Genomic DNA, 6,049 nt, shown 5'->3' with positions numbered 1-6,049 from the left:
TGATGGAAATGATGATGATAATGATGGAGATGATGGTGATGATGATGGTGATGGTGATGATGGCAGCTTAGCCCTTAGAGAGCACTTACTACCAGCCAGGCATGCCTTAAACACTTCATATGTGTTGACCTTATTAATCTTCTCAGCAACCCAGGAGCTAGGCACTATCCTTCTCCCCACTTTACAGATGAGGAAACTGAGGCACAGTGGAGTAAGTGGCTCACCGAAGGATGCACAGCCAGGAGTGACAGGCTGGTGGTCCCCCAGCCACTGGCTCGATGGGTGAGGCTCACCAGTGTTACTTACGCAGGGCTGTGTTCCCTTCAATGTTCCCCAGCATGCGGTGGGAGAGAGGGTGTCCGCAACACATGTTTCTTATTCTGGAAAGTAACTACTTTTACTTAAACTGTTTTATAGTTCTTAAAAATTTCTCCTTTCATGTTGTGTCCATGGAGAGTCAGAGGCAGGCCAGCCCATCCTGGGCACCGACTCCCTCCTGCTGGCCGGGCAGCCGCTATGTACTATTAACATCCATGGGCTTCTGGGTCATCCATTATTGATGTGCAGAGGTCAGCGAGCTCAGGTCCACGGACGCAGGTGCGCTCAGGTGAGAGGGAGAGAAAGAAGCCCAGGTGGTCTTGACTATTCAGAAAGTGCTTTTCTTGCTTGCCTTGGCAGCACACATACTAAAATTGGAACGCTACAGAAAGTTCTCTTCAACCCCACTCCCAGAGGGAAAGCATTTTGCGTGCCTCACAGGTGACAAGAGCCAAGATAGCATGCGGCTGAAGCTGCTGCAAGCTGGGGGTTATTATTCATCCCACGGGCAGAGTGGGTATTTTCATCCGTCCTTATTACTGTTTAGGAAGGGCCCTCCCCCCACTCGGCATCTAGGAAAAAAAGGCTAAAACACCTCCCCACTTCTCAGATTCAAGTAACTTCTCCCTTTGCAAAATGCCCAGCTGTCTGATTCCTGCCAATTAGCATATTCTAGAATCAGACCTTCCCCCACCGCCATGTGATCTGGGACTCGCCACTAGTCCCGTTGCAGATGCACCTGAAAATCCTCTGTCCTCTGTCATCCGGGCAGAATGGCTTCCAGCCCCGCTCTGCTGCTCGCCGCTCCTGTGGCCCCACCAGGCCACTCTGCCTGAGCCTCAGTTTCCTCCCCGGTCTGCCGGGAGGCTGGAACTGCCTCAGGGACTGCCGGGAGTGGCGGGTGCGGAGCAGCTAACCCTGCCAGGTGCATGAGAGATGGCCGAATGAGCGCACACCACCTGCCCCGGTCCTCCATCTAGGGCAGGAAGTGGTCTCAGAGATCAGGCAGTACAGGGCTCTCACTTCTCCGCTCAGAGCACAGTCTTGCACTCATTGTCCTGACTCGGACCCTGCGCACTGAAGGTGACTTGTTCTCTCCCCTCACCAGGGGCCTGCCGGGGCTTGGCCATCAAAAGAGCACTTCATGCCTACTCTGTGCGTGTGAGCTGAGCACGTTGCCGGCACTCTCTGGAGAGATGGTCATGCCTTCTCCCTGCAGTGAGTCTGAGTATTTTTTTCTGTTTTTCAGATGAAGAAACGGAGTCTCAGAGAGGTTAAGGAATTCCCCCGAGGTCGCACAGCGGGTAAGTGACAGATCTGGGATTCGAATCCCGCTCTCTGTGACTCCAGAACCCGTGTTCTCAATTGCTTGCTCTCTCTGCCTTAAACTGTTGAAATGGTTGTCCCCCCGCCACACATGTGGGGGAGACCTCTGCTTTCCCTTCCTGGAGGTGGCTGATCTGCTCGGTCAGGGACAAAGAGGCCCCCAAGACAAGGTGACCCGGTTTTTGTATCTCTCGCGGTTTCTCCTGGGGTACCCAGAACACAGTAGGCTCTCCAGACAGACAGGATGTTTCGAAGGCAGAGTGCTTTCGTACCCCAAGCGGTTGGGCAGTGCTCGGGGAATGAGAGGTTCCTCTCATCATTGGAAAGTTCTGGTTAACCGAGTGTGTTCCCTTTTTGCTACGTTCAAATGCATCAACAGGTCACCAACAAATACAGCACGAGAGATGCATTCTGCGCTGATTATAAAGCATGTCTCACGTCCCACGTGCAGACTGTAGCGGTAGATTATTTCGACCGTGGATGTGTCTTTGTGATTCAGAAAGTAGGACGCTTGACTTCGTGGTGAGAAGGAGGGCAGGGCGGGTGGCAGAGGTGGGGTCCGGCCTGGGGCCGACACCCACTGGGGCCCCCAGCACCCTCCTCCCACATGCCGTTAGGGGCCTGCCAGAGCCTAACCCTCTCCCTCAGCCTTTTCTGCATCGTCCCGGTGGCTCTGACCCTCCCTGTTTTCTCCTGGTCCTGCTGCTTCTCACGTTCCCTCCCTCCCGTCACGAGGGGCACCTGTCTCCACGTCCTCATCCTTAAAACCCACTCGTTTGTTTTCAGAAGTTTCCTAGAACCTGAGAACGAACAAGACCCATTTAGTAACATGACCGCAGATGAACTGCCTGATTTGGTCTCCTGAATCCTCAGAGAACACTCTGGACTGGGGGTAAAGGGGGTGTGACTTTGATTTGCAAACCAGCGTCAGGGGTGGTGAGACCCAGCAGCTGGGCTGGGAGTTCCCACCCCCACCTCACCCGGAAACGCTGTTTAAGTGGCTAGTTTCTGCTTGGGGGAGATTCCAGTTTAAAGAAAATTGGAAAACCACTAGCTAACAAATGTCCCCTTCCTGAAGTCTGGAAAGCTGGTTCTAGGCCTGGCTCTTACACATCACACTGTGTGAATTTTTAAAAATTCTTAATTTAATTTAATTTAATTTAATTTAATTTAATTTATTATTTTGCCAAGTGCTTTCCCTTTGGAAGTCACTTCGAGGCTCCAAGCTCTCTGGGAACCAGGCCTGGGGGCCCCCCAGCAGAGCCAGGTGTCCCCGTCCCATGCTGCATGCCCCACATCCTGCCTCACCCACAGAGGACCGACCCCAGGAAGCAGGACTCAGGCTTGTATGCCACCACCCTCGGCAACTGCACAGATGCACAGTGTGGTTTTGTAATATTTTTGGTTTTGTTGTTTTTGCAAAAGCCAAAGGAAGTCCATAGGCTGAGCTCTGCCTTCCCTTCCTGGGGGTGGCTGATCTGCTCGGTCAGGGACAAAGAGGCCCCCAAGACAAGGTCCCAGGTTGAGAGGGCACCTGCCCTGAGCTGGACGCTGCCCTGGGCCATCCGTGGGCAGGACTGCTTTGAGGTTGTCACTGTCACCATCCCATTTCCCATATGAGGACACTGAGGCACAGAAATGACCAAGGACCGCCCCCCCTTCTCCCATTACACACAAACCCAGATGAACCTCTGCTTCCTGAGCTCTGAGCACTTTTCACCCTGCCTCCAGCCTGTACACGTTGTGGAGAGCCCACTGTTGTCCTCTGCATGGGGGACCCAGCAGGCAGGGACACAGGTGACGTTCCTGCCCTCCTGGTACAGGGAGACAGGCACACAAAGAAGGAATTCTGTATACAGTGAAGTGTCATTTTGTGATTAAGTCTGTGATGGAAAATGCAGCTGAGCAAGCGGACAGTGACAGCGATGCTATTTTAGGTTGATCAGGGAAGGCCCCTCCAAGGAGGGCATTTGGGCAGAACCATGAATATAGACAGGGAGCAAACCATGTGGATTCTAGCGTAAGAATGTTCTAGGCAGGGGGGAACAGCGTGTGCAAAGGCCCTGGGGCCAACACAGCTACCAGTCTCTATTGTTTCCTCCATCTGCCACCCTCCATGTGTCTGCGGGGGTGAGGCAGGGGTTTGTGGCTGTGTAGCGAGAAAAGTCAAACAGAACTGAATGGGGCAGAAGGAAGGTGTATATCTAATAGGAAACAACTTGTCTTGTTCCTTAATCCTCTTTGTACCGTCAACTCTTGGGTGACACTTGAAATAGTTCCATAGTTCCAATAGTGCCTTGCTTTGTATTTTTTTCTCAAACCGTATGTTTGAACCAGGACTCTGATCCACTACTTCAGGCTTGTCCTTCTAAGCAGGGCAGGAGCCTGGATTCCAAAACTACAGAAATAGAGCAAGAAATTGTGCTGGGGCTGTACCACTGACCTCGAACTGACCTCGGGAGAGGGAAGTCCAGCAAGCAGAACTTGGGGTGGGGGTGGGGCTGGGGGAGGGGCAGAGGCAGACACATCTGTGTCCCGGCAGGGCCGGTAGTGGGCTGTGATCTCGGACAGACTCGTCCTGCCTGGGGGTCACTTCTTCTGCCATCTGTGTGGACATTGACACCTGTCTGGGGCCTGCTGGAGCAGCTCATGGACCAGTTGTGCTGGAAGGGACATGTTTGGAGAGTTAGGGACCCCAGGTTTTAGTCTTGGGGCCAACACAGACTCATGTACAACCTTGGGCAAGTCGTGTCCCCTCCCTGAGCCCTGGTTTCCCTACCTGGAAAAGGAAGCAGAGAGGTATGGTCCTCCCTACATTCCTCTGTGATCCTGAAATGCCGCAAGCCTTTGCCTCTGAGGCAGGAGGCAGCCAGGCACTGAGACCGAGCCTTCCAGCAGCTCTCCTTTGATTAGGTAGGCCTGGGGCTCTCAGCAGAGGGATGCCCAATGCTGAGGGCATGACCTTGGCGATCCTGCCTCAGGCATTCAGTTAAGAGCTTCAGGCAGTCTTCACCTCTCCCTGATCTGGGCTCTGTGGCTGTGGAACCAGAAATTCATTTCCAGGAGCAGAGAAATGTCTCTCTTTCCTTGGGGCCCAGAAGGACTTATTAAGTGTTCAATTAACTGAATCTCATTCAGCCGGAAAAAGAATAATTAGAAAGCAGTTCTGCCTGGTTACTGGCCTGTGAACCCCTTGAAAGTTTCCCAAAAGGAATTCTCAAAAACGCATAAGACAGCCCAGCCCTTCCTGCTGGTAAGGAGCAGGTAATCTGCAGGTCGACCAGCAAGCCTGTCGCGAGTCAGCATCGTTGGCTCATCCCTCTGTCCGTCTACCCATTAAGCAGGCCCCCATGTGGGTACAGTACCAGAGACCTTGAACAAAATGAGATACGGTCTGTGCTCTCAGTGGCAGGTTAGGCTCAGCCTGATCAGCTTCTTCGTTTGATCGAACTCCAGAGAGTTCATGGCTGAGCCGCTCTCAAGGTCACAAAAATGTGAACATTCAAAACTTTCTCCTCTCTGTGTTAATTTGTCTTCTACGGTGTCTGCCCCAAATTTGTTGGCTTAGCCTTCTTCGATCAAATCAAATTTTCTTTTGCTCCCTTCCTTCCAATACATAGTCGTCTCACATGAATTTGAGGGGAAGGGAGGGGGAGGGAACCAGGGAAGTGTTCCTGGGCAGGTGGCACTTGAGACACAGAGTTCACCAGCCAGGGGATACATGAGCCAGAAAAGTGGCTCCGTAGCAAACAGTAAGCGAGCCGTCTTTTGGTCCCAGAGAAAGATACCACCTCATGTTTTGCAGTTGGTTGCTGCAGATGCAATGCTGAAGAATGATCCAGATATAGGACTGGTGGGGCCTTGCATTCTTAGCCTGCCCAGTAAGACACATGGGAATGCCAGAGACCCATGAAGTAGCATCTCTTGACAATAAGGTGGCATTGAAAATGTCTGGATTTGAATCCTGGGTCTATCACCTACTAATCGTGAGATTAGGTAAATTGCAATCGCTCAACGTCTTTTAGCCTCAGTTTTATCATCTATAAAATGGGATAGTACCTACCTTTCAGGTGATTATTCAAGATTATATAAGATCGATGTTCTAGGAACATGGTGGGGAACAAAAACAGAGTTTGAGTTCAAGGAACCTAGTTGCATGGAGAATCTTTTCAGATGTTCATAAGTATATAATGTTGGAAAACGGGTGGGCGAAATGCAGAGTGTGATAGACATCATTATTCAGGGATGCAGAGGGTGCAGGGATAGTCTCTCCAAGGAGTTGACATGGGACCCAGCATCCTGCGTTAAGTGATGGCTAGCCTCCTATCTGTGGGAGGAGCATCTGGGCAGTGCACATAGCCTGTCCCCACGTCGTGTGCTTGTCATCTTGTGGAGGGTATGGGGC

The 6,049-nt window shown here is 51.9% G+C and overlaps 1 protein-coding gene across 3 annotated transcripts in view; it reads left to right on the top strand.

The window, feature by feature from the left end:
- The window catches only part of ST3GAL1 (ST3 beta-galactoside alpha-2,3-sialyltransferase 1), an 87,898-nt gene that overhangs the window by 50,302 nt on the left and 31,547 nt on the right, over positions 1–6,049 (top strand). For all 3 annotated transcript variants that reach the window (XM_035011985.1, XM_035011986.1, XM_035011988.1), the window contains one exon: positions 1,568–1,622. The gene's annotated coding sequence lies outside the window, so the exon portion shown is untranslated. The remainder of the gene's footprint in view (positions 1–1,567; positions 1,623–6,049) is intronic.

Source organism: Mirounga leonina, unplaced genomic scaffold, assembly GCF_011800145.1.
Source record: "Mirounga leonina isolate KUSES-001 unplaced genomic scaffold, KU_Mleo_1.0 Mir_165, whole genome shotgun sequence".
NCBI classification, from domain to species: domain Eukaryota; kingdom Metazoa; phylum Chordata; class Mammalia; order Carnivora; family Phocidae; genus Mirounga; species Mirounga leonina.
This window is presented reverse-complemented; position numbering and strand designations above follow the sequence as displayed.